Source organism: Podarcis muralis, chromosome 10 (assembly GCF_964188315.1).
Source record: "Podarcis muralis chromosome 10, rPodMur119.hap1.1, whole genome shotgun sequence".
NCBI classification, from domain to species: Eukaryota; Metazoa; Chordata; class Lepidosauria; order Squamata; family Lacertidae; genus Podarcis; species Podarcis muralis.
Genome location: NC_135664.1, coordinates 56,949,157 through 56,974,897, shown reverse-complemented (window position 1 = coordinate 56,974,897; position 25,741 = coordinate 56,949,157). Strand labels below are relative to the sequence as shown.

The following is a 25,741-nucleotide window of genomic DNA, read 5'->3' as shown; positions in this document are numbered from 1 at the left end:
CCATTAAACTTGGTAGATGGTGCACCAATGGTAGTGGAGGTTGATAAAGCTGGTCCTTGAGCATGAGTTTTTTTTTGGGGGGGGGGGGTTTGCAGCTTTTTGGTTTAAGAAAGATTCTAGTTGGAATTAAGTGCGACAAAAGGAACCTGTGTGGTGTAGACCTTGTTCTAGTCATGTTCTCTCAGCCTGGGGTGTGTGTGTGTGGGTGTGTGTGGGTGTGGGTGTGGTGTTGGAAATGGGGAAACCATGCCCTTCAAAGAAGGGTGGTTGATAACATTGTTTTATTTCATTTTTAAGATAAGTTGAGAGAGGGTGAGATGGGGATTCCAGGAAGGCGGAAAAGCATGAGAGCATTGTGAGAAGTCACATGCCACAAGTAAAAAGGGGAAAGCTGGGACTAAGAGAGAGAGGGATACACCAAAGAGGCATTTAAAAGAATTGTTTCAGGCTTTGTGGTCTGGTGCTACAAACAGCACAAAGGCTGAGAGAAATAGAGCATTAAGTGGATTACGGCTGGAAGCAAGTAGACAAAAGGGCACAGAAATAAAACTGTCAAACAAGAGCAATGGAAAAGGCAAGAAAGGTTGAGCGGAGATTGGAAATCCTACCACTCCACTGGAACAAAGAACTAAATGTTGCTGTAATTGGCTGCTAAGCTGTATGAAACCATCCACTGTTCTGGTCTTCTAAATTTACTGTTGTTTTTTAGTACCTGAACCAACTCATTCCATGAGAGAGAAATACATTCCGGATAGAGTAGAAATATAATAGAATACCCCTTATTGCCAGAAGTATGACAGCACACTTCTAGAAGACTACAGGAGGTTTCCCCCCCCCCCCCCCTCATATTGTGGTGTTGTAGCAGGATCTGGGCAAACAGGTCTTCTGAGAAATTAACACAGCAAAGTGGATCGGACAGGGGAGAAACTATAAACAGTACAAATGTCTAGTCACTTGGTTCCTTTGAATAACATGTGCTAATTATAATCAAGAAAATGTTCAACCCTGCTTCTTGCAGGTGTCATTTTGAGAGAGCCTCACCCAAGTATTTTCTCCTGAATTTAGTACTATTAACCTCAATTATCAAATGAGTCTTGTATGTGTATTGCATAAGAGATTGTTGTTGTTTAGTCGTTTAGTCGTGTCCAACACTAAAATATAATTATGTTAGTATTAACTTTTTAAAAATACATATCTTTTTAAAAAACACTATACAGTTTATGCTTGTGGAGTAAAACTGTATGGTATTTTTGGTTTAGTTGAAGTGAACAAGGTGGTGGTATTCTGTTGTATATAAATCAGGCTTCAAGCTCAATCATGCTTGTATTTAGGCTCCATATTAACAGAGATTCATTAGCATTTCTGTGATGAGGATAACCTGTCTAACTTGTCTGAATGCTTAAAAAACCACAGAATTATTTATGCTGCAGCATGTGGCATTTTTAAAGGTCTGAAGTAAATGGACCTTGTGATGCAGTACTTTACGGGTTTTGTCAATATGAAGTAACGTGAGAACGATCTTAGCAGATAATTAGATCAAGATTTGACTGATGATATTTGGCTGCCCATCTGTGGGTACAAGTCAAACATTTCAAGAGAAATCTAATAGAAACAATTTATCTTCAGATTTATTGACCTTTGGTATGCAGAGCTCGGCTTGTGAAATGGCTGAAGAGTAGTCGTTACCTGTTGCAAACACATGCAGAGATTTTGGTAGCAAAAATAACAAAGTTTTGATTTGTAAGAAATACAAAACTTGGATAGAAAAGCCATATAAAACATTCCTGGGGTTGATGATTCTCACCACTACAACTTCCCTGCAAATGTAGGAACATCTATCATTGATAGAGCTCCCTTTCCATTTAAGACTGTCCACTTGCAGACACACCACTTGATAGGTAACAGAGAGCTCAGAAGTTCCCCATAGATTCTAAAGTCACTTCCTGCTTTCTCCATCATCAGTCTTTGTTAAACAGCCCTTTGTCAGACCTTTTTATTGCTTGTTTGTAATAAATTAAGTTCGTTACACCCCCTCCATCTGCTACGTAATCCAAGTACTATTTAGATTAGTTATCTGAGGAACATGTGATTTGTGTGTTCCGGGTGTGCATTTCCCCTTTGTTGAATGTAACAGTAAAGGGCAGGCAGTTAGCCTTCACCTTGGAGCAAAGGACCAGTATCTGCCTGCTACATGCAGCAAAGAGGTGTGCAAATGAAAAACCTACTTCTACGGCTGAGCCTACGAAAGGTATGATTTCCTTAACTTGTGCCACTAAGCTAGGGTGCCCCCCAAGTAGCATGCACAGTTGTGATTTAGGACTGTGGGGAGTGCTATTTGCCTTTCTAGCTTGATATAAGGCATGCGTAGGCAAACTAAGGCCAGGGGCTAGATCCTTCTAAATCCCATGGATGGTCCAGCAATCAGCGTGTTTTTACATGAGTAGAATGTGTGCTTTTATTTAAAATGCATCTCTGGGTTATTTGTGGGGCATAGGAATTTATTCATCCCCCCCCCAAAAAAAATATAGTCAGGCCCCCCACAAGGTCTGAGGGACAGTGGACCGGCCCCCTGCTGAAAAAGTTTGCTGGCCCCTGATGTAAGGAATAGTCTCTGAACTCCTGAGCATTTCAGCATTGCTTATTTTTCATGAGATGGCAGATTCTAGCCCTTGAGACCATGGAGAAGTTTCTGATGGCTGCTGACTTCGATAGCTTTAAAAGAGGCCTGGACAAATTAATGGATGAAAGGGCTATTGATGGCTACTAACTATGATGGAAACGTTATGGAAAAATTCGTTTTGATATCGCAAAACATTTCTGATCCATATTATGTGTTTGAGTTTTGTGTTTGAATGTTTATTGTCACTGAGCACGGTATTATGGTAGCCTCTAGCCCTGAGTAACTGCAAACAGACCGAGAACAGAAACACACAGTAAAAACAAATCCAAGGGTGTTGCAAAGATAAGCAAGGTCAGAGAGAGAGATTAAGAATAGGTCCATACAGTTCACATCCCTGAAAACCACTTTTTTAGTACACAGGTTGTTAGAAATGAAACAGCAGTCTCCCAAAGCATTAATGTATACTTTTCCTCTTAGGGTTGTATACAGATTTGTTTGAGAGATTACAGATTTCTAGGAATCAAACAAATTGCTCCAATAGTGTTATACAGATACAACTGGCTGCCAAAACAAATTATGTTCTTCCTGTTAGCCTGTGAAGTGCTACTTTTGTGCTAATGCTAAGGAGCTGCTTTTCTTGGCATCTCTAGTTTCTGAAAGGGTAAACTAAATTGGATAGAAATAATGTGCTCTTGTTTACTTTTTAAAAGTTCTGTATTTTCTAGATTTATTTTAGAAATTGATGGTGTTAAAACATACTTTCAGTGCATTCTTTCTGCTTTGGTAGAAGGACAGAACTTCAACTCTGGTCTCCGGGGTTATTCTGCACACATGTAAGTGGATAATATATTCAGGTTTATGTAAATTTATTCCATGTAGAATGCTCCAGCTACCGCACAATTGCGCTCATTTCACATGATAGCAAGGTTATGCTTAAAATTCTACAAGGCAGGCTTAAACAGTATGTGGACTGAGAACTCCCAGAAGTGCAAGCTGGATTTCGAAGGGGCAGAGGAGCCAGAGACCAAACTGCAAACATGTGCTGGATTATGGAGAAAGCTAGAGAGTTCCAGAAAACCATCTACTTCTGCTTCATTGACTACGCAAAAGCCTTTGACTGTGTCGACCACAGCAAACTATGGCAAGCTCTTAAAGAAATGGGAGTGTCTGATCACCTCATTTGTCTCCTGAGAAATCTCTATGTGGGACAAGAAGCTATAGTTAGAACTGAATATGGAACAACTGATTGGTTCAAAATTGGGAAAGGAGTGCGACAAGGCTGTATATTGTCTCCCTGCTTATTTAACTTATATGCATAATTCATCATGCGAAAGGCTGGATTGGATGAATCCCAAGCCGGAATTAAGATTGCTGGAACAACCTCAGATATCAACAACCTCAGATATGCAGATGACACAACCTTGATGGCAGAAAGTGAGGAGGAATTAAAGAACCTTTTAATGAAGGTGAAAGGAGAGTACAAAATATGGTCTGAAGCTCAACATAAAAAAAAACCTTAAGATCATGGCCACTGGTCCCATCACCTCCTGGCAAATAGAAGGGGAAGAAATGGAGGCAGTGAGAGATTTTACTTTCTTGGGCTCCATGATCACTGCAGATGGTGACAGCAGTCACGAAATTAAAAGACGCCTGCTTCTTGGGAGAAAAATTAGTCAGAGTTAAGATTTTACCTGTTTTAACTAAATGCTAGGATTCAATATTTACATGTTTGATTCTTGCCTTACAGTGCAAAGCTGTGCTGTTGCTTTTAAGTGTGAGTAATTATCTGCAATGCAGAAAAGTCTAAAATCCACATGAATGTGAAATAATGGAATTCTGTGTCTAGATTCTGATATGGAGTTTAGTAGGTAAATGCCTGTGAAATCTCATCGTGAATTATGGGTTATTTCTTGCTGCTGTCTCCTGACTCAAGCTCTCTCCCATCTTACCTGTTGCCTCCCTCTGACCTTGAGGAGGCTTCATGGCTGCAGTAGGTGCCCAGAGCAGCTTCGGAGGAGAGTCTCTGAAGGTTGCTTCATATCTTGCAGTGTAGGCAAGCACACATTTAAAAATAAATTCACTTTCAACTAAAAATTACCTAAGCAGCAGAAAATTAAATTCCACCAGAAATAGGAAAGTAGGATTATATCTCCTGTTGAGCAGATGCTTTATCATTTATTACCTCACCCTCCTTTTTAAACCTTATCAAAGATACTTAAGGGGATATCTTTGTTATCATTATCTTTGTGCGAGTAACCTTGTGGAAACTTGAGGTCTTTCTCCAGGCATTGCCCTAACGTAATTAATAGCTGAATTCTATGCATGTTGGCTTCGAAAGTTAGTTCTACTCTGTTTCAGTGGAGCTCAACTCCCACGCTAAGTGTGCATGCGACTGCATAATAGCTCTCCCACACGCTATTGCAAACTGCAGAGTAATATTTTGTCATTGTGCCCTGAATCATCATCTTGATTCCCTCTCTCTTCTATGCCCTATGAATAATTATAATGAATTTGAATGTCGGCTCACTCAACCTTTTTTGTTGTTGTTGATCCTAATTTCTCTGCTGCGAGAATGTTTTTATTTCTCCCCTACTAAGCCAACATAGGTACTTGCAGTTTACATCTCTTTATAACGTGAAAGTTGGCATTACTTGTTTAGGTATAGCTTGTAAAAGTTTCACTGCATATCAGATAGCTGGTAGTTACTACAAAACTTGCGAAGCTACTTCTGTTTTTCTGAAGATATCCTGATAGGCTTATGTAAAATGAATTCCTCAGGTATAAGGTGGGGATTTTTTCCCTTCTAAATTATTGGCTTTAAAAAATATTTATTTCTCAGTGTATGATAGATGCCTGTAAATGAACTGCTCTGGTGACTTGTAATTGTGTGTCGTTAGTGACTGCCAATAAGGAACTATTGAATGCAAATTCAAATTACCATACTTTTTCTATGTATAACACACCCCCATGTATAAGACACCCCCTATTTTGGGGGACTAAAAATAAATGGGGGGAGATTGCCCAGAGTTCTTGAGCTTTTTTTGCGGAGGATTGCACAGTTATTGAGCTGCAGTACTTGTGTTGCTTCTGAGTAGCCATACACATAATTGTTCTCTAACTCTTGAAGATACTCCCATTTCTCTGTTGTTGTTGTTGTTGTTGTTGTTGTTGTTGTTGTTGTTGTTGTTGTTGTTGTTGTTGTTGTTGTTGTTGTTGTTGCTGCTGCTGCTGCTGCTGCTGCTGCTCTTCTTCTTCTTCTTCTTCTTCTTCTTCTTCTTCTTCTTCTTCTTCTTCTTCTTCTTCTTCTTCTTCTTGCTGTTTGAGTGAATAAAATTTGCTTGGATTAGAGAGAACCCCCTCTATCAGTTATTCTGGTAGTTTTATTTCCATGGGAAGGGAATAAGTTTAGCATGAGATAAAAAATAAAGGACATGACTACCCTTCTGCAAGTGTGTTCTCACCCCTCACCCTTCTTTTCTTAAGACTCTGAAAGGCAAGAAAAAAGGCCTATATACCAAATCTAACTCCTGGGGCACAAATCTACATTCTTGATCTGAACAAGAACATAGAATCATAGAATTGTAGAGTTGGATGGAATAAACCAGGGGTTGGCAAGGTTTACCTTGCCTGGACTGGTTCACTTCAGCAGATATCCCTCCGTGGGTGGCATCGTGCATGCGCGATTTCCGGCATCGGCATCTGCAGAGAGGCGATTTCCCCAGTTTATTGGGGGCTGAGCCAATAGTGACATTCCATATATATTGCTCTGCTAAATTATCACATTGGGATGAATTTCCATTCTGCTTTCTTGCCTATAAGCCTTAGAAGGAGATATTAAATTCCAATAGTGATTCAGCGTCTTTTCTTCTGTCCCTCAAATCACCTGGAAACTGACCAAAAGATAAATACAGTGGTACCTCGGGTTACAGACGCTTCAGGTTACAGACACCGCTAACCCAGAAATAGTACCTCGGTTTAAGAACTTTGTTTCAGGATGAGAACAGAAACCGTGCGGCGGCAGCAGCAGCAGGAAGCCCCATTAGCTAAAGTGGTACCTCAGGTTAAGAACAGTTTCAGGTTAAGAACGGACCTCCGGAACAAATTAAGTTCTTAACCTGAGGTACCACTGTAGTCATGTTGGTCTCCTGCTGTTAAAACAGTAGGAGTCTAGCATCTGATGAACTGAACTCTAGTCTACAAAAGCACATACCACAATATGTTTAGTCTTTAAGATGCCGCAAGACTGTCCTGTACAGTGTTGAATCAATTTTCTTCAGCAGCTGATCGTTTCTAAGAAAACAATTTACCCATAGACTCTTCAGCAACATTCCCAAAAGATGAACGCTGAGTTTATTTAATGAGTGTCCATTGATTTTCTTCCCTCATGGCTAAAATATGTAATTTGTGAGTAGGTGGTTTCATCTCAAATATACTTTGAACAATGTTACTAATATGAGGTTGCTAGGCAGCTTCCTGCTTTCTAACAAAAGTCTGCTTAAATGCAGTGGCAAAGGGATTTGAAATAACTGATAAATTTGTTGCACCGTACCCAATTAATTTTTACTTTGGAGCTCATCTGTTCAAATGAAAATTCATTTCAAAATGGCAAAGAGTCAAATTTTTGCATACATCGGTTTAGATTGAATACAGCTAATATATTTGTGTATAGCTAAGTGGCTTATGTACAGGGTTTGATCTCTAGGATATTCTTAATCATTTTAAAATTTCAAGGCCAATCTTAGTTTCCTATCATCCGTATATTAAATGAATTTTAGGGGTGAGTAGAAGAACTCTACTACTCTTCAGGTCTCAAGTGGCCATATGTTTAAGGTGACAAAATTCATGAAACTTTGATGCATTGATTGATTTGCTTGAGTTTGCTGATCAGAAGGTTGGCGGTTCGAATCCCCGCAAGCCAACCTAGCAGTTTGAAAGCACATCAAAGTGCAAGTAGATAAATAGATACCGCTCCGGCAGGAAGGTAAATGGTGTTTCTGTGCGCTGCTCTGCTTTCGCCAGAAGTGGCTTAGTCATGCTGATCACATGACCCGGAAAAACTATCTGCGGACAAACGCCGGCTCCCTTGGCCAGTAAAGCGAGATGAGCGCCGCAACCCCAGAGTCGTTTGCGACTGGACTTAACTGTCAGAGGTCTTTTACCTTTACGGTCTATTTTTTAGATAATTTATTTATTATTTATAGCGGGAGTGGCCTCTTTTCTTCTTTGGTTCCGTTCCATGGTGCTCTCATAAAGGAAGAATTCAGAACCCAGGAGTAGAATTGAATGGAAAGAACTAAACCCAGGATTGGGGAGCAGAGAAGGCTTGCGTGAATGTGATTCTTCCCATGTGGCCCCAAACCTTTAAGATAGATTCTGCATTCTTGCATTTTAACAAAGCAGGTGGAACATCATATGAGCCTGCTGGATCAGGCCAATAGCCTACCTAGTCCAGCATCCTGATCTCACAGTGGCCAACGCCAGCCAGAGGCTTGTGGGAAACCCACAAGTGGTACATTAGCACAAGAGCACTCTCACCTCCTGTTGATTTCCAGCAACTTGTATTCAGAAGCATTGTTGTCTCAGACTGTGGAGGCAGAGCATAGCTGCTATAGCTAGTAGCCCTTGATAGCGTTATCCTCCACGAGGATGAGATATTGGCTCTGTATCAAATAGAACTTAATTTGTGAAATGTCTGGCAATTTAGCTCATAATATTCATATCCCTGCAGATTTGTTAATTTTTTTAAAAAAAATAAAAAATAAAATACTGTGTTTGAAGGCAAATGCTGACCTTCCTCATGTTTTAGATAGAAAACCCCCAAACTTGGAAAACATTAAAATACGAGCTTGAAAAATACAGTTGCATATCTTTTGGACTGATCAGTACTTCCGTTCCTTCATGTTAGTATGCTGTTTAATCTCAGCAAGTAGTGGCTTGTTGGGTCAGTGTGCTTCTTTTCTGCAATGATCTGGAAACTTAACATATTTAAAGCCATTCCGTGCTGCTGGCTGCTTATCTTAATAGGGTGCCGGGAGGATTTCTAATTAATGTCTTTTCTGGTTTGATTCAGTTCTGCCTTGTCTAGTGCATGTTCTCAGTGATTTTATTTGTCACAAATTATGTAGGACGGTGGCAATACTCAGTAATGTCATCCTATGGTTCTATCCATGTTATTGATCAAAAATTCTATCAGTATTATCAAGCAGTGTTTGTTGAGTGCTGTTAGCTAATGCAGCCTGTAGTCACAGAACTAACAATTTCCAATACATGTTGTGACAGCAGGAAAATGTTATATTTTGCTACTACCAAAAAAGAAAGAAAAGGAAACACCATAGTTTTCAGCAAAATGTGTTTTGTTTTTAAACTAACAATTCCAAAGGTCTATTAACATTCAATTATTATCGGCAAAAAAACTCCTCTTTTAATTCTCATAAGTTGTTCTTGGTTATGGTTTTGGTAACTGCATAGAAACTGCTCTAGTGTTTAAGTGGTATGCAGATATATGCAAAACAAATGATTTAATTGCATTCCACTCTCACAATAGATGAATCATTAAGACTTCAAGTAGGATGGCTGCCACAGAAAATGGGTATTATTGTCACCTCTGTGGTGCTGCTGCTGCTGCTGTACCGGATAGTTTTATATGAAAGATGCAAAAACCAGTAGTAAAACACATATCTTAGTGTGTTGTGAAATCTCTTCAACATGCTTCATGGGAAGCGATTCATAAATGATATGCCTATACTGTATGGCTTTCTTGCAAAAGTATAGGAAAGAAGAGAGAGCCTAGCCAGGAGGTTTAGAACTACTGAAGAAACATGTTATTCTGTGTCTTACTGTGTTGTATTATTTACTGAAACAATGTAGGAATATGCTCCTCTTTAACTTGCACTAAATCTTTTCAACCAATAGAGGTCAGTGGAGGAAATCTGTAGGAGGGCCATTACTGACTGTTCTACATCTCCACTGCATGAAATGACTGTAGTCAAAAGCTTTCATTTCCTTCAGTTTTCTAGTATCCAGTGTTAGAATTGGCTGTATCTAATTGGAGAAAGTAATACATAATAAAAATCGTCTTTGCCTGGTCTAACAACACCAAGAGAAATGGACACTATGATAGAAGTCTAGTGCTTGAGCTATGAGATAAGTATTCATGCTCTGCAAAGTAGTCATCACCTATTGCTTGTTAGGTCTGCCTGCCTTTTCCAGTCCTTGAAAATAGCCTTTCATTTTGTGTGTGTGTGTGGGGGGGGGAACCCCTCCCTGAGCATCTTCCTGCCACACTGCTGACTGGCAATATGAAGGCTCTCACAGTGCCAGTCTACTACTGTTTGGGCATGGAAGAGGGAATGGCTGAATTTAATTAATATTTCACTATCCTGGTTGTAGCACACAGATCTTAAACTTTGTTTGCCCCTAAGATTAGGGATGCGGGTGGTGCTGTGGTCTAAACCACAGAGCCTAGGGCTTGCCGATCAGATGCTTGGCAGTTTGAATCCCTGCAACAGGGAAAGTTCCCGTTGCTTGGTCCCTGCTCTTGCCAACCTAGCAGTTCGAAAACACGTCAAAGTGCAAGTAGATAAATAGGTACCACTCCAGCGGGAAAGTAAATGGCGTTTCTGTGCGCTGCTCTGGTTCGCCAGAAGCAGCTTAGTCATGCTGGCCACATGACCCGGAAGCTGTACGCCGGCTCCCTTGGCCAATAAAGTGAGATGAGCGCCACAACCCCAGAGTTGTCCGTGACTGGACCTAACGGTCAGGGGTCCCTTTACCTTTAAGATTAGGTTTAAACAGTTCTATAAATAACACTTGAAGTTTCAAAGGAATATTTTTTTGATAGACAATACTGCTACTCATTTCTTTTAGCCTTAAAAGCCACAAAGGAAGTGAGACACTGCTAGGTCTTTAATTTTTAAACTTTTCATCCCCTGCACTAGATAGATGTGTTAGCATTTAAGATACGAACAGGAAGTTGGCTAAGGGGAAAGAACTGAGGTTAAACATGGTACAACCAAATTAACACATTCTTTTCTGAGCAGATTTTCTGAGATGATGGCTTCTCTGGTGAGTTTAATCTATTCCAATGACTAGACTTTATCATTGCTTTCCAAATGTTAATCTTTTTCTTATTTTATATGCTTGGGTTCTGCAAATGTTCCTTGTTAGTAAAACTCTTGACAAAAAAAGAAAAGAAAAATGCAAGTTGTGTAATGTATAACTCCAATGTGCTGCTAAGATTATTGTACTGGATGCTGTGACAGTCTCTGAGTAGGAAATCTATATCTGGGTACTTCATTAACTCTCCAGTGTAAATGCATTACTTGAAAGTAAATTCCATGTAGTTTGCTGAATTGATATCTTTTGTAACATATTTGCTTAGTAGTCTATATAGACCACATTATACATAGGAATCTGATACACAGAAATATATCCTTCAAGTGTAGCATAATACGTTTCTTCTGCTGAAGTATTCATGTTGCATAACCTATGCAGTGGATTCCTGACCAGTATTCTTGTGACAAAATAAATAATGGTGCCATGTTTCAAAAGCAACTCTCTTCTTCCACAAAGGTCATCTCCTTTCATAATTTACAAAGGTAAAATCTACACAGGACATTCAGCAGTAAGCTTTGACCATTGGGAATTCCCTGTGGAAAATGCATTGGGGTGCAGCAGCAGATATCTTACTGTGTGCAACTAAAGGGTAAATTCTATTAAGGCCAACTAACCAAGAAGGGGACAACTGGAGGTGTAAGTTAGCAACCAGGCAGAGTGGTGGGATGTTTGCTGAAGTAGCACGGTACTCTGATTCTGATTGGCTGTATAGCCCTGAGGGCTTTTTTCCTCTGTATGTTTGGTTGAATGTCTTCCTGCTATGTACTAAGCCTGAAGTAAGAGAGAGAGAACCTACCTGTTTGTTTCTCCTCAAATTATATGCTGGCTTTGTTAAGCTAAACTTAACACATAAATCAGACCAAATAATTTATTCTCTAGTGTACTATACATTATTTCCCTTGAAATATTGCTCAGTATTGTTAAGCATGTATGTGACTGCCTTGCTCTGGAATGAGTTCACAGGGCGAAGAGAGCCAACGTGGTACCTTCCAGATGTGTTGGGCACTACAACTGCCACAGCCAGTTAAACCATTGTTCAGGGATGATGATACTACAGCAGCATCTGGAGGGCACTGTGTTAGCTACTTCTGAAAGAACAAAAAATCCTTCCAGCTTTGTAGCAAAGTAAACAGTCACAAGCGCTTACCAATCCCCCGCTTCCCTTATCTAAAGGAGGAATATGAAGAAGGGAGTGCTGGTGTTTGCTTGAAAAGCAGCCATATGGAGGCAGCTGTGTTCATTCATGTGCAGCAGCTAACCACAAAGATCCAGTGACTCTTTCTTTGTGCCACCTGAGGAACATGTGGCCGTGTGTGAGATTTCGTGGTGGCCGGTTGTTGCACACAAAAGCTGAAATGTGGAGCAGCCACCATATGGTTGCATTTGAAGTGTCCACTGTACAGATGTTTGTCTGTGGATTTTTGCTTATTCTTTATTTCAGGAAGCAAAATTATCTCTCAGGCAAGTTGATTGGTATGCTTGCAGTGCAGAGTTCAGTTGCAGACAAGAAATTAAAAAGGGATAAACTGGGCAGATATTTGTGATACTTCCCCTGCCCTTTAAAGCAAAACAAAGAAAAGCTGTGTTTACTATAGTACCCTGCTTGTTGACATGTTTCAGTACCAGCTGTCCAGTAGCATAGCTCAGCTGAAGATTTACTGGCGACCTTATTACTGCAGTAAATAATCTTGCTTTCCAAGAGAACTGGAAATTATCTGAGACACATTGGAGGTCTTTTGAGCATGCAGTTAGGCTTTTTCCCACTCTTGGTGTTTCAGGCATCCAAATAATCGGAATAAAATCCTGCTTTGAAGGAGGACTCCACTAGACTTATTTTTGTCATCAAATTCTTTGTACATTACATTCATGAATTAACATCGCAAATGAATTTGGCTCCACGCAGGAGAATCTGAAGAATGTGTGACAGAGGCAAGTAATCTTCAGGCCATGTTTGCTAGATTGAGACAATTTTGTAGTAAGGTTTGCAGTTTATTTGTCAAACCCAAACATATGTATGGGCATTCCTTAGTTAAAGCTGACCAAAACCAAATCAGTCACCCCTAAAAAACTTAGTGAAGAGATGCTTGCAGATGGTGCAGAAAATCATACAACGATGGAATTCCATAGCCAGGTGCCACTACAGAGAAGACCCTACCCTGACTCAATGAGCCGTATCTTGTGGCAATACCTTCAGAATGGCTTCTCCTGCAGCTCTAACGACCCAGGAAGGCTGCTTATAGGGAGAAGTGACCTTTAAAAACATAGGTCCTACATCATTTAGGGCTTTATAGGTATTAGTTAGCATACCTTAAATGGGTTTCTGATGGTGGCCAGGGCTGCTCTTGGGTACAGAAAAAGTACCGAGTGAGCTAAAACTCATTTAGTAGGAACCCCTAGTTTGCTCATCTTCGCAAGGTCGATATTTTTGTTGGCTGCACTGATCTTACTCAAATGTCCTGGAAGCTCTCCAAACCCAATGTTTGCACTTCTCTTTTGTTCTCGCAATCTTCACAGGCGTGCAGGGCTTTTAGTGCTATTCCCTCCCCTTTTCTAAAAGAAGCCCCATGTTTTAAGAAGTGGCTTTGATGTGTGCTGTTGTATTTCATTGGCTGAGTGCTGTGCCTCTTTACATCCTCTTTTCCTCTTCCCCTCCCCCTCCATTGTTCCTCCTCACATCGATTTTTCCCCTGCTTGCCCAGTTGGGAAACACCTGCCCTGCCAGAGCAATGTACTGAAACGTGTTTACTTTTTATTTTTTTATAGTTTCAATCCAGAAAGCTGGCTGCTTCCCTCTTTCACCTCCCCTTCCCCTTTCTCCCATGCCCCTTGCCGCAGCAGCAGTTACTTGTCCTTTGACCCTGGTGCCTGCCTGTACCCTTCGGCTACTTCTTTTGTTTCTGCCCCAGCCATATGGGAGGAGAGGATGAGGGGCCTGGCTGAAACAAAGTTCATTGAGGGAATAATGGTATAGCATGGAATCACAGAATAGTAGAGTTGGAAGAGACCATGAGGGTCATCTAGTCCAACCCCCTGCAATGCAGGAAGGCGTTGCATCCCCTGAAAGCAGTTGTAGTCCCCAACCTGATGGTAGGCTCCTATTTCCTCTTGGGTGCTAAGAAAGCTCCCCCATCTGACTTGATTTCTTATTTGCATAAGAAATAAAATTTCATGAAACATAGGATTTTCAAAGAAACGTTACATTAATATACCACCTTTCCACCAAAGAGCTAAGAAGGCATACATGGTTCTCTCTCACCACATTTTATCCTCACAAGAATCTTGTGAGATGGGTTAGGCTGAGAGACAGTGAACTTCCTGATGTAGTGGGGCTGGGACCCCAGTCTACCAGGTCTTAGTCCAGCACTCTGACCACTGCACCACACAGGCTCCCAAGAAAGGCAGGCAAACATTTCTTAGGAAATGAGTGCCAGCCTGGGAACCACAACTGGAGGCAGCCACAACATGCCCATTTTTCACTTGCATTTTTAGCAACATTTAGGTAGGAGCTATATTGATGGCAAAACAGCCAGGAGTGATGAAGGGTAAAAGTGAAAGTATGCACAAGTCACTGTGCAGGGGGTAGGTGAGGATATAGAAAAAAAGAAACTAGGTAGAGAAAGGTAATGGTGGGTGATCTCCCATAAATCCCCATATCTCATCAGTGGAGACACAAGCAAAGCCCGCCCCCTCTGTTTCCCTTAAAGGTAAAGGTTAAGGGACCCCTGACCATTAGGTCCAGTCGTGACCGACTCTGGGGTTGCTGCGCTCATCTTGCTTTATTGGCCAAGGGAGCCGGCGTACAGCTTCCGGGTCATGTGGCCAGCATGACTAAGCCGCTTCTGGCGAACCAGAGCAGTGCATGGAAACACTGTTTACCTTCCCGCTGGAGCGGTACCTATTTATCTACTTGCACTTTGACGTGCTTTCGAACTGCTAGGTTGGAACTGTTTCCCTTAGAGGTGGCACAAAAGAGGAGGGTTTTGAAAAAGGGAAGTGGAGTGAACCTCAGGAAATTATTAGTTAAGGTGCCACTTTACAAAGAGATATTTACTGGCAGCATAGGAATTGGAAACAGTGCCTTCCCACTGTAGACCATTTGGTTTTCAACCAATGTGCTGTGGCACCCTGAGGTCCCTAGAATGATGGTCAGGGGTGCTACAGGCAACACCAGACACTGTCCCTCTTTCCTTCCCTCTCTCCAACTGATGCCCTCTTGTGTCTCTGCCTTCCAAAGGCTTGCGCTGCTGTTTGTTGCAGCAGCCCTGGCTACAAGCTCCCCAGGCGAATGGTGCCTCTGGGGCTGGCCAGGGGAGAGGAGGCTGATGGAACACTCCACAAGAGAGGGTGTTTGAAAAGAGGTGAAGGGGCTGCCAGCTCTGCAGACAGGGGGTGACATAACTGGGCTTGTGAGGCTTTGAGCACGTTTCCCCACAGGAGAGCCACAGAAAGAATGTACTTGGTCAACGGAGCCATGGACTCAGAAAGGTTGAAAACCTCTGCAGTAGATGATATATAAGAGAGACATTTGCTTTTCCTACCATACCTGGTATAGGAAAAACAACCATTGCATAGCACAGAGGGCCATCCAAAGGCACTCTTGGTGTCTCTGAACAGAAGAGGTGCTTGTTTCACTGGGTTTATACGTACTTGTGTATTTTAGTGTTTAAAACTGAATTACCAGAGAAATTTGTCTTAAGCAGAAATGTGTGTAAACACATTTGAATTGTAAAAAGAAATGCTGCTGGCATGTCAGCACACGGGGCTTTTCTCCCCACCGCCCTGCTTTTCCCCCTTTATGCTAAAACCAGTGACATTCAGTGAGCCACAAACTGAAGCTTGTAAATTTTTAAATATGGGCTGTAATAGAGACTTTTACTCTAGGTAAAAGGTAAAGACGTTTACTCCAGTCACCTGTTGAGAATGAAAACGGCTAGTGGGTGAGTCTCATGTACTGCTGGACTAGGGTTGCACGACATTTACATTCTCATTGAATTTGAAATGCTATTGACTCTTTTAAGATGAGAAAGGAATGGGAGAAACCAGCACACACAGCTTCAGTAGCAAATCCTTTTCTTTTATTTAAAAAAACAACAACCCATAATGGGCACTTCCTCTTCCTTGCACTTTCAGAACCCTGTTTCTAGAAGTGAATCTTTCCACACTGAATCTCTCCAGGTTCTGTAGAAGGGATGTGCTCTGTCCAATGCAGCCTCTGTGTTACACAGACTTAACAATAGGAAGGAAACCATTGACAGAAATGTGGTCTGCTTCACTTTGGCCATGGAATGGATTCTTGACTCATTTTGCAATCTCTGAGCCACTAACTTGGGCCAAAATCACACATGCATTTTAAAAGCACTTTATCGTTGGGTTCCCTTGCAGGCAAGCTTACTGTCATTCATAAATCAAGCTTTCTCCGTACATCTCCCCACCTTTGGCTGACTGCATCTTTAGCACCTGTTCTTGTTCTTCTTTTAAGGAAAATAGTTAGCAGTTCCAATTATGTAATTTGGCCCTTACTCACCATGAGCTGTAGAAGCAGAGGGTAGGTGGTGTGTGAAAAGAGGAAGGGGGAGCAGAGCATGTAAGGGGAAGAGAGCGCAGGCAGTTGAAGAAGAAGATGAGCAAACCATCCCTATTAGAAGTGAGTTCTGGATTTTGCAACACTGATGTTGCATTTAAAAGACAAGGATGGGGGGGCGGGGGCGGAGAGTAGTCTCAAAAATGGGATTGAAAAATGTAAGGAACTTTAACAACATTTTTATTTATTGAATTTATATACAGTAAACATTTCAATGCATTTTGGTGGAAAAGAATTACCGGTATGCATACTGGTTTATTCTGGTATGATAGCATCTCTCAAGCTTGGCTCTAATGTTGATCCTTCTAGTGTTTTAGCTAAAGTCAAAACTAAACAAGATGGGAGCAGGTACACTTTGTCTCTCATGTATCCACCCCACATATAAAGTGTTGGTAGAGGGATTCAGTTCTATCCAGGAGCCCTTGGGAACAAGCCACCTGGGAAAATGAACCTTGGCCCACCTCATATGCCATCTCAAAAGAGGTATTCAGTTGTGTGTGTGTGTGTGTGTGTGTGTGTGTGTGTGAGAGAGAGAGAGAGAGAGAGAGAGAGAGAGAGAGAGAGAGAAGAGAGAAGAAAAGCATATTCTGTGTTGTATGCGGTGTGCATCTTTCTAAAACAATTTCCAGTGTGATCTCCCCAAACTGGAATGGGACCTTGGGGGTGTGGGTGTGAGAGAGAATTGTAGCCCTTTGGCTTTTCTACAGCCCCCATCTGGATCAGGGCCCCACACCAGTTATTTGCATGGGTGGTGAAAAAGCTCCCCTGCAGAAACATATCTGGGGGTATTTCTGTTAGATCAGGGTCCTCCTCTGTGGTGGATGTGTATGTGTATTTAAGCGAACTGGCTAGAGTAAAAGATCATTAGTCATTGGGGAGAAGTAGGCATGTATGAACTTAATTTTAGTTGCATTTATTTATTTATTTATTTAATTTGTATGCCGCCCTTCATCCGTTGGCCTCAGGGCAGTTCACAACGTAAAAATACAATATAAAAACACAAAATTCATGATTAAAACAAGGGGTGAGGAAAAACCACAAACCAATAACCCCTCCTCCGCTCTGCTGATTTTAATCAGCCAAAGGCTTGGTTGAAGAGGGATGTTTTCACTTGGTGCCTGAAGGTGTAGAATCAAGATGCCAGCTGAATCTCCCTCTGGAGAGCATTCCACAAATGAGGAGCCACTGCAGAACAGGCCTGTTCTCGTGTTGTCATCCTCTGGACCTCTTGTGTTAGAGGCACATGAAGAAGGATCTCAGAGGATGATCTCAAGGTCTGGGTAGATTGTAATTGTTTTACTGATGTTTTGTTAATTACATTATATGATTTGTGCTGTACTCATGATGCTCTTATGTTATTTGTTGTTTGTAAGCAGCTTTGGCATTCATGGAAAGTGGCACAGAAAGACAATACAGTGGTACATACACTTCAGGTTACAGACTCCGCTAACCCAGAAATAGTACCTCGGGTTAAGAACTTTGCTTCAGGATGAGAACAGAAATGGTCTTCCGGCGGTGCGGCGGCAGCAGGAGTCCCCATTAGCTAAAGTGGTGCTTTAGGTTAAGAACAGTTTCAGGTTAAGAATGGACCTCCAGAATGAATTAAGTACTTAACCTGAGGTACCACTGTAAATCAATGTACAGCAACTCATCAAGGGTTGTGAAGCTTCCTGCTTTTGCTACCTGCCCAGCTTTGCAAGAGTGTCAAATACCTATTGGCAACATATGATATGTGTCTGTCTGTCGGGCTGTGTGTGGCTTGCTGGATCACAAGTTCTGCAGGCTTGACTGATGCATCACTTCCTTCAGAATCTCTTTGCAAGGCAAGCGTTCCTGAAATCATTCTTGGATTCCCATATGAGGGTGGTTTAGTGTAATACAGTGCAAGAAAGAAACGTGCCATGGGAAGAACACACTGATGTCACTGCCGAGTTGCAAGTTTAAGCACATGTTGTACAGTGGTGCCTCGCAAGACGAAATTAATCCGTTCCGCGAGTCTCTTTGTCTTGCGGTTTTTTCGTCTTGCGAAGCACGGCTATTAGCGGCTTAGCGGCTATTAGCGGCTTAGCGGCTATTAACGGCTTAGCGGCTTTAAGAAAAAGGAAACAAACTCGCAAGAACTCGCAAGACGTTTCGTCTTGCGAAGCAAGCCCATAGGGAAATTTGTCTTGCGGAACGACTCAAAAAACGGAAAACTCTTTCGTCTTGCGCGGCATTCGTTTTGCGAGGTACCACTGTATTTTGTCCTCCTGTCACTGAATTGCAAAGAATGCATTGCTGAAGTGGATTGTAATTATTTTATGCTAAATTTTAAGTGGAACAACAGTTCAAATACAAAGGAAGTTCTTTCAGTTGCCATGGATGCAACATACCGCCTTTATGAGCTGTCATTTTTGTCTGGTCTCCAATAATCACTATTTCTTAATTTTTGCAAATTCACACATGCTAAAATCTCATTAAAGTTCTAAATTTATATGGTGGAATGTGAGTCTTCGATCTCTAAAACATGCATGCAAAAAGCTTCTGGAGGACCTTCCCCATTATCCTGCATTTGATACCTTCCTGTTTTAAAACGAAACCTATTCCACAGGTTAGAAGAAGCACAAAAAGGTAAAGGTAAAGGTACCCCTGCCCGCACGGGCCAGTCGTGACCGACTCTAGGGTTGTGCGCTCATCTCACTTAAGAGGCCGGGAGCCGGCGCCGTCCGAAGACACTTCCGGGTCACGTGGCCAGCGTGACGAAGCTGCACTGGTGAGCAAGCACCAGTGCCGCACACGGAAACGCCGTTTACCTTCCCGCTATAAAGCGGTACCTATTTATCTACTTGCACTTAAGGGTGCTTTCGAACTGCTAGGTGGGCAAGAGCTGGGACCGAACGACGGAAGCTCACCCCGCCGCGGGGATTCGAACCGCCGACCTTACGACCGGCAAGTCCTAGGCACTGAGGTTTTACCCACAGCGCCACCCGCGTCCCTACAGAAGAAGCACAAGTTAGGTGCAAAAGGATGCCAGCACGGCTGAATAGCAAAGTCATGGATTTTTAAATGCTGGAAGATTGCTTCTGAAAAAGCAATAAATTCTATTCCAAAATAACAGTATAAAGCAGTGAAGGAAATTGAAGAGTAATTTGGTAATAAATAAATGAATTACAAACTACAAATATTTCTAGAAGCATATCAGCTAAGAGGCAGAGGATCATAACCATAGATGACAATGTCAAAATGATAGTGAAGAAATTTCAGAGAAGGTAAATGAATTCTTCACATCATTATTGTGCTCCTTGGAGGAAAGATGGGATAATAAATCACATAAATAAAAATAATTTTTCACTGCCAGAGGTGTTACAGTACATCTGAGCCATTGTTTTTTGGTTAATGAGTCTCAAGAAGTATATTATAAGGAGTATAGTATGGTATTCAGTTGGGAGTTCCTAATGAATTCAAATGAGACATTATTGATCTGGAAGACTTTTAAACTGATCAAAGCATTGAAGAAAAACTAAGTAGCTGGGGTGTTTTTGCTTAGAAAAAAATGTAATGGGGGGGGGGACACGTTAGAGATTGGAGAAAGCACAAGACCTTGGATTTCTTTTACTTTTCTATTTTAATGATGAGGGAGGGAATCAATAGGGGAACTGTCTTAAGAGTACCAACCATAAAAGTAGCTTTAATGGGGATAGCTAGTATTTTGATAGTCTAATGAGGCTTCTACTTCAGAGAGTGGGAGTAGAAGTAATTATTTTATGATAAGATAACGCTCCCTGGTTATAGGAAGTATATGAAACAGTTCTAATGTTAGCAAATGCCATGCATTCAGCAGTTGAGAAACCTTTGTTCTCAGTAATGTCAACGTGTGGAATGTTTGATTAGCTTGTCTGCATTTCAGCCCATGTGGCAGGCACAAGATAATGTCAAGTTCTGACTTTTAAATTCCAAAGTACTTCTAAATCAGTTTACATGGCTTAGGGTGCTTTAGTTAAAAATATATGCTTTCTCCCGCCTATGTTAGCAAAAGCCATAAGGCTGTCAGAAACCCGGCAAGTCATAGTACTTGACTCGATGGATACCAAGTGGTACAAGCCCTGTCTTACTGGAAGATCATACCTTGGGAACTATCCTCTATCATAGCTAGGTAAGGAGGAATATAAAAAAAGCTACTCCTTGAACATTGGGGATAACGATTTATGGAAAAAACAGAAAGCAAGTCTTTGAATTCTGGGTTGCCCAGAGTTGTCTGGTGAATACCTAAGTGGGAGATGATCTGGGAAAGCTATTTGAAGACAGTGCAAAATTCAAATGTCAGCAATCACATCGCTCATAGGAAGGAGATAATGATGCAACTGAAAACGTCAGAAATTGGAAAGGGCAAGTGGCTGAAATCTTAGTAAAAGTCAATATTGCTTAAAACGCATTTGTGTAGGCAAACCTACCCAGACATGTAAAGATTGCTTGTGTTTTATTTCCTTTTTAATAATCCTTTGGTTGTTCTTAAAAACCTGTTTCTGTTTTTTTATTGATAATTTTAATGTTTTATTTTCTATTTTTGTAAACTTCTGCTGAAGATTTTCTTACAATTGAGCAGTGTGTAAGTAGAGGAAGAGTAGAAGAGTTTTGGATTTGATATCCCGCTTTATCACTACCTGAAGGAGTCTCAAAGCGGCTAACATTCTCCTTTCCCTTCCTCCCCCACAACAAACACTCTGTGAGGTGAGTGGGGCTGAGAGACTTCAGAGAAGTGTGACTGGCCCAAGGCCACCCAGCAGCTGCATGTGGAGGAGCGGGGAATCAAACCCGATTCACCAGATTATGAGTCCACCGCTCTTAACCACTACACCACACTGGCTCTAAATAAAGTAAATAAAGTAAATAAAATAAACAACTTTGCAGGACTGTCCTAATTCTGTAAGCACATTTAATGTGAGTACAAGTAGTGCTGTAACCAATCAGCAACAATGTTGGTAATTGTTGTAAGACAGTGTACAGTTCTTTTAAAAGTTATGCCGGGACCTCATGTTACTAACAATGCAGGGATGCCACTAAAAATTGCATCCCAACATCAAGGCTGTGTACACACCCTTCTGTAGCACTGTAGTTTTTCTCAGTCCAGAATAATTCATGCTCATCTTCAACATGCTGCTTTCATTCAAGATTGATTCTAGATCCTGCTATCCACAAGGCTGAGTGTGGTTAACTGATATACATCTGAAAACCCTCCCCTTGATTAGGTTATTCCTCCCTGCTTGTGCCCCAAGTGAAAGGAGGAGGAAGTGCTGACTGCAATCTTGGTACCTCCCCACCCAATTGCTGGGCCTGTCTACATCAGTTTCCATCGGTGTCCAGCAGGATAATGCTCAGTCAATCAATCAATCAATCAATCAATCAATCAATCAATCAATGCAATGATTTTTTTTTTTTTGGAATGAAACCAGTTTATAAATAAGCACTTTTCAAGGGCAATAGTGTTTGTTTGTGTGTATGTGTGTAGACTATATACAGAAAACAAGTACCCACCCTCCACTGATTCTAGAGTAAAATGTTGTGTGTATGCAACCTAAGTTGTCCCTCCTCAGATAGGAAAGCTTACCCTTCATTGTGCTTTTCCCCACCCGCATTCCCCATAACTGTCTGCTGCTGGTGGGGAGGGAAGGAAACCCATACCATGGGTTAAGTGGTTTTACACATGAGGGTGAAAATAATTGGGGCGCCCTTTTCTGGAGCATCCCCTTGTTGCCTGTAATACGGAGCACCACTTTGAGAAATGATACCTAATATTTGTTAAATCATTGTGATGCAGTGGTTAGTGTTAGACAAGGATTGAAGGGTAACACAGGTTCAAATCTCCACACAGCCATGAAGCTGTGACCTTGGGCCAGTTACTAACTCGAAGCCTAGCAGGGTTCTTATGCGGACAAAGTCTTTGTGTATTCAGGCATGGCCAAACTTGGCCCTCCAGATGTTTTGGGACTACAACTCCCATCATCCCTAGCTAACAGGACCAGTGGTCAGGGATGATGGGAATTGCAGTCCCAAAACATCTGGAGGGCCAAGTTTGGCCATGCCTGTATGTAGAAGAACCATGTATTTAGAAACTGGTTTCATCCCTCAAGCTCTTTGGATCAAAGGTGGGATATCAATGTAATAAATAATTCCAACATTTTTTGGTAGGATCTTACACCTTTATGTGGCTGTAAGCAGCAGCTGCAAGAGAACATCTTCCCCGCCCCAGTAGAACATAATAAAAGAAGAAGAATCATAATTAATCCACAATTTGAAACCTCTCTCTTTGTGTGTGGGATGTATTCTCTCTTTGATGTTGCTGCATAGCACTTCTCTTTTCTGATCAAAAGAATGTTTATTCCTCCAGCTGAAGTAGCAGAACAGCCTTAAGTAAAATGGGATGCAGTAAGTAAACACAAATTTCACCTGTGCAATAGGGCAGGGGGAGTGGGGATAAATCAGCCAAGAGTTTAACCTAACACTGTTTTTTGATTTCCCTGGAAGAGTGAAGCATGTGCTTAAACCTAGTGAAATCAATAGGACCCAGAAGTGCTTAGATTTGTGCCTAATACATTAACAGTTTGTTTTAAAACTTTGCAAAACTCTGAAAATTGATTTTTAGCGTTTTTCTCTGCAAACGGCTGTTGCTCTATTTTAAATCATTATTGCGTGTTTCCTGGCACACATCACAGGGGGGAACTGTGATGAAATTCAGTACTTCCTTTTTTGAAATATTCTGAGCTTCCCAGTACATTAAGCTCCTTGAAGGAAACGTTTACAACTAAGAAGTGTAGTTGACACCTTGCTTGATGTATATGTTCATGGGGATCTGTAAGTAAATCTACTTGCCAATTACTGCTTCAGATATTTGTCTGATCTTCCTAGTCTTGTCAGAGTAGGTGTTTAATATGTGCTCTTTGCTTAGTTACTTCTAAACTGAAGTTTTGAAGCCTAACTACTGAGGGGTCTACTAATGTGCTTTATACTCCCTAATGAAAAGTGTCTGGGGTCTAAATGCATTAGTGCTTGGAGTTTTCTATTACAATAATTTTGATACTTCGCCTTGGTGAACTTCTTTTGTCTTTGTATATGTGAGTTTATTATTACAGCTCATCCAAACTATTCAGTCTGTTTTTTTCATGTGACCCTTCCCTTCAGAAGTCCTTTGGAGTCCCCAATATAGCACAGATTTCCCAGCAGTTTTAAGTAGACAGTTTTCTCCGATGTTCCCGACCATGCATGTTGACTCTTCCTCCCAAGTCTGCAGATTAGTTTGGGAGAAGAAAATGCTTGCTGAGAGACATGCTTCTGTCAAAAGACTGGTCATGTGCAGTCTGGAGACGACTAAAAAACCAAAAGAAAAAAACCAATACATTATGTTTTGCTATTACTCACAAAACATTCTCTTATACTATGAATAAGGAAGCTCAGTTCTGCAAATCAACCAACTGTGGCGTATATAGTGGCTCATGCAGTTGCAGCTAGAATCCAATCCTTTTCATTTCTCGATTGCAAAGAGATTGCTGGTGGTGGTACTCATGTTGGATCAGGATGTATTTGAGATGGCTGGCTTTGGTGAGGCAAAAATGCCCACAAGAGGCTATACAGGGATAACCAAAGGTATTGTCCTATCACTCAAGTGTCAAAAGGGTTCTTGTTCCCAAGATAAGCTTTTCTCCATGTGCAAAGCACTCCCCTGACAATGTCATTGATAACCTTGACCCATTTCAAATGACTGAGTAGTTCAGTGTTTTAAAGTTTCAAGCTATGTTATTCTCTCATTTCGCTTCCTAGTCTACAAATATCTAGTTTGTTATCTTGTTCCTCCTTCGTTATGATTAGCTGGCGAAGTCTTATTTGTTGATGGAATGCTTCTCTTTTATTTGCTTTCCTTTCCTCTTTACCTCCTTCCCTTCCCCGCTTTCTCCTATCCTGTGCATGATAGCACAGGCCATAGATGAGCTAGATATGGGAAATTAATGACCAGATCCCACATTCTGGCATAGTAGTAAAAAATTTCTGCAGAAAGCTAATTGGTCAAAATCTAACAAATGCTGTCAGTTTTGAAAATAAATATCTTGTTGAGGTCTGTTATGTGTCTTGGTGCACTTTTAGTTTTGTTAAGCTGTGGGCTTTTGTTTTTTTTTAATATAGGAACTTTTTTTGTTCCTCTTTTCATTAGAGAATTGATGACAGTTGAGGTAGGAGGAAGAGACTCCAACATATACCAAAGTTTCTGGCTTGAAACTCAGAAGCAAAAGTCATTTTAATTGTTGACTAACATTACTGTTAATTAAAGGAAAACCTGTTAACCGTGCAGACTGACTCATTATTTATGTACCAGATATTGAGGATAGTGCTGTTTTCCTTCGCTCTTCTGCTTGATTCTCCTGGACTGACGCTAAGGCACACAGCTGTGGTCACAGATGGATTAGATGCTGTGATTTCATGATCAGATGCCAAGACCTGGCATGTTAGTGAGCTGAGCTGCTGCCTTGACCTAAGACCTGCCTCAGGCCACTAGATTTGAGCTTAAACTGCTTATAAAATGGAGCCTCATGCCAGCTTCTCAGAAAATTAATATGTGAGGCCTAATTTCTCAGTAGTATTTGGAGAAAGATAAGCAGTAACCTAGGAGAAGAATTCTGATTCTTCACAGCGGATGGCAATGTTTAATTCCATTAAATTCCAGCTACAGAAGAGAGAGTAGGAGTGATGCAGCATGAATTGCTGACAAAATATCGTGTACTCCGAAATGTCACTTATTATGGATAATTGTTAGGCATGCTGCAAGCACTGCAATTGGATATCAGACACTCAGATATGTTCAGCAGCTTCCTTCTCTCATATTGTAATAACTTTGCAACAGAGCTTATCATGTTCCATGCACACTCAGCACAATAGGTTCATAATTGCTGACCTCTGGACACTACCATTCCATAAATATTTAATAGCAGTGTACTTGGTATAGGCCTTAGAATTTAGAGCTTTCTTATAGAAAGGGGGTGAAGTATCTCCAGTATCTTAATAGCCTGATAGTGTGGAATATCATAGGATGGAGGTGCAAGATGATATGAAACCTCCAAGAGACAATCAGAACAGCTAGTGAGAGTCTTAAGGGTAGAGAGATGGAGAGGAGCACATGAATTGGAGAACAGCTGTTCTATACAGTTAAGAGGTTAAGAAATGCTATAAATTCACCAAATTGCGATGTCGGGAAACTTGGTAGCAACATCTGAACATAGTAAAGTCATCCAAAAAAAGAAAAAGAAAAAGAAAAGAACAGGCCATCAAAATCTCAGTAGAAGAAGCCCCAGACTTGAAACTCAGTAACACCCATCGCATTATATCTTTAGGCACCAGACGAAAAGATTTCTCTTCTCCCATGCCTTTGGCTAATTAAACAATCTATAGTCTTTTAAACTGTG

The 25,741-nt window shown here is 41.2% G+C and overlaps 1 protein-coding gene across 2 annotated transcripts in view; it reads left to right on the top strand.

Annotated features, from left to right (window-relative positions):
• The window catches only part of FGD4 (FYVE, RhoGEF and PH domain containing 4), a 100,777-nt gene that overhangs the window by 7,901 nt on the left and 67,135 nt on the right, over window positions 1-25,741 (top strand). Inside the window, exon 1 of one of the 2 annotated variants that reach the window (XM_028746201.2) lies at window positions 2,117-2,248. The exons of the other annotated variant lie outside the window; for it this stretch is intronic. The gene's annotated coding sequence lies outside the window, so the exon portion shown is untranslated. Of the gene's footprint in view, window positions 1-2,116; window positions 2,249-25,741 lie in introns of those variants that run through there. 2 annotated transcript variants of the gene reach the window in all.